The 3047-nt window shown below is 43.2% G+C and overlaps 1 pseudogene; it reads left to right on the top strand.

Moving 5' to 3' along the window:
• The first annotated feature begins 1125 nt into the window (after positions 1-1125).
• LOC112926411 (splicing factor 3A subunit 3 pseudogene) lies at positions 1126-2582 on the top strand (annotated as a pseudogene).
• Positions 2583-3047: the final 465 nt, after the last annotated feature.

Raw genomic sequence — 3047 nt, 5'->3', positions numbered from 1 at the left:
AGGTTTATTAGCTTGCTGATGACATTAATGAGCTGTCAATCTGAGGGACAAATTTGTTAAAACTTTCAGAGTGTGAGGAATTTGGGTCAACTATACTGTTCGCAACTAATCATCTTGCTCAAAGCTTCCATTCTGATCCCCTGGATCTCACCTCAGCTGTCCTCTAAGTGCCCCCCTGGGAGCCTATGGAAACTTCTAATGACCGGAAAAAAAGGGAGCAAGGAAAGGGGACATGTGGTGTATTCTAGGCAGAAACAGAGAAGAAAAAATCATGGATTCAAAGGTCTATAAGAGGCTTCTGGTGACTAGAACCTAGAGATGAGAAGGCCAAGTCAAGAAGGACTTCACAAATGTATTAAAAGGATTTGGAATTTATCCCCTGGGCTATGGGAAGTATATGGCTAGATTTTCCTAGGCCAGATATTTGATCTCTAGAAAGCCAGTTCATCTCAAATGCATGTAAAATGAGGTAAAAAGAAAAAAAAAAGTTAAATTGGCCATCACAGAATAGAATTCGTGAATGTAGCAGAAGGGGATCATTCTCCTCCCCTGATTCCACCCTTTTCCCATACATATACTTCATATGCCCTCATCTGGAGATCTGCTTTGGAAGACCTGAACACAAAGACCAGTCTTCCTTATATGCCCACTCAGAACCACCAAGGCTCAGGTGGCAAAGATGAAGAAGAACATGGGCATTGAGCAGATTCCTCACAACAGGGGGAGAAGAAGGATGGTAAAGGGATGAAGAAGCAATTTAATTTGATTCTTATGCAGCAAAAATTTACTGAGCACCTGATACAGTGACACAGTGAAAGTGCTAAGGTTAACAAAAAGTACAGTAATTAAGCTCAGGCTAACACAGACATACAGCTACACAATTACAATTCACTAGGATGAGTGTTATAACCATGCCAAGAAAAATTATAAAATCTAAAGCTATGTCTAAAGCTACTTTACAAAATGCCAGATGAAGGTACTGTTGATTATTTAGAAAAAGAAGAACAATAGTTTATGAAAATGGCTAACAATGGGCCGCATCGGGGGTCAGAACCCGCAGCGGAGGAAACTTGGAGACAACCCTGGAGCAGCAGCGGTGGTACCCCGAGGAGAAAGAATGGCTCATGGACGTCATGGCCAAAGAGATGCTCACTAAGAAGTCCACGCTCTGGGACCAGAACAATCCCAACCACCGAACACAGGCCATGCAGGATAGGTATATGGAAGTGAGTGGGAACCTGCGGGATTTGTATGATGATAATGATGGATTACGAAAGGAGGAACTCAAGGCCATTTCAGGACCCAATGAATTTGCTGAATTTTATAATAGACTCAAGCAAATAAACGAATTCCATCGGAAACACCCAAATGAGATCTGTGTGCCAATGTCAGTGGAATTTGAAGTGGAATTTGAAGGCTCGAGAGAATCCAAGTGAAGAGGCACAAAACTTGGTGGAGTTCACAGATGAAGAGGGATATGGTCGTTACCTCGACCTCCATGACTGTTACCTCAAATACATTAATCTCAAGGCCTCAGAGAAACTGGATTATATTACCTATCTGTCCATCTTTGACCAGTTATTTGAGATTCCTAAAGAGAGGAAAAATGCTGAATATAAGAGATACCTGGAGATGCTGCTTGAGTACCTTCAAGATTACACAGATCGAGTCAAGCCCCTCCAAGATCAGAACAAACTTTTTGGGAAGATTCAGAATGAATTTGAGAAGTGGGAGAATGGTACCTTTCCTGGATGGCCAAAAGAGACAAGCAGTGCCCTGACCCATGCTGGAGCCCATTTTGACCTGTCTGCATTCTCTTCTTGGGAGGAGTTGGCCTCCCTGGGTCTGGAAAGATTGAAATCTGCACTCTTAGCTCTAGGCTTGAAGTGTGGTGGGACCCTAGAAGAGCGAGCCCAGAGGCTCTTCAGCACCAAAGGAAAGTCCCTGGAGTCACTTGACACCTCCCTGTTTGCCAAAAATCCCAAGTCAAAAGGCACCAAGCGAGACACTGAGAGGAACAAAGACACTGCTTTCCTAGAAGCCCAGATCTATGAATATGTAGAGATTCTTGGGGAACAGCAGCATCTCACACATGAAAATGTACAACACAAGCAGGCGAGGCCAGGGGAGGAATGAAAAGAAAAAGAGGAAGAGCAGATCAGTGAGAGTGAAAGTGAAGATGAGGAGAATGAGATCATTTACAACCCCCAAAACCTACCCCTCGGCTGGGATGGAAAACCTATTCCCTACTGGCTGTATAAGCTTCATGGTCTAAACATCAACTGTAACTGTGAGATTTGTGGAAATTACACGTACCGAGGTCCCAAGGCCTTCCAGCGGCACTTTGCTGAGTGGCGTCATGCCCACGGCATGAGGTGTTTGGGCATCCCAAACACTGCCCACTTCGCTAACGTGACACAGATCGAAGATGCTGTCTCCTTGTGGGCCAAGCTGAAACTGCAGAAGGCATCAGAGCGATGGCAGCCTGACATCGAGGAAGAATATGAGGACTCCAGCGGGAACGTGGTGAATAAGAAAACCTATGAGGACCTGAAGAGACAAGGACTGCTCTAGTGTTCAGGGATGTAGCTCAGCTTCTAGGCTTGCCCAGGCTTACCTGAAATCTCCTTTTTCTATTTCTCCCAACCAAATGCTCCTTAAAGACTCTCCTACTTAGTCTTAAGGTCTAGCATGTGTCTTGTGAAAACCAAGGCATGCTGGCAGGTTGCAGGGCTGAGATGTGTTTTATCTTTGTTTTATATTAAAAGATTCTGTCAGAAAATAAACCCAGTCCTTCTTCTGAATGTGTCTTGTTCGAAAGCCAAAAAAACAAAACAAAACAAAACAAAACAAAAAATGGCTAACAATGGAGTGGAGGAAACACAGTGTTTTTTGTATTCATGTATTAAACAACTTTGCATTCATTAATTCATCTAGTCATTTACTCATATATTAATCCAACAAACTCCTCAACCAGTTGAGTAGTAAATATTTATTTAATATTTATGCCAGGTATTGTGGTAGGTGCTGGGAATTCAATGAAAAAC

Source organism: Vulpes vulpes, chromosome 1, assembly GCF_048418805.1.
Source record: "Vulpes vulpes isolate BD-2025 chromosome 1, VulVul3, whole genome shotgun sequence".
In the NCBI taxonomy this organism is placed as follows: domain Eukaryota; kingdom Metazoa; phylum Chordata; class Mammalia; order Carnivora; family Canidae; genus Vulpes; species Vulpes vulpes.
This window is presented reverse-complemented; position numbering and strand designations above follow the sequence as displayed.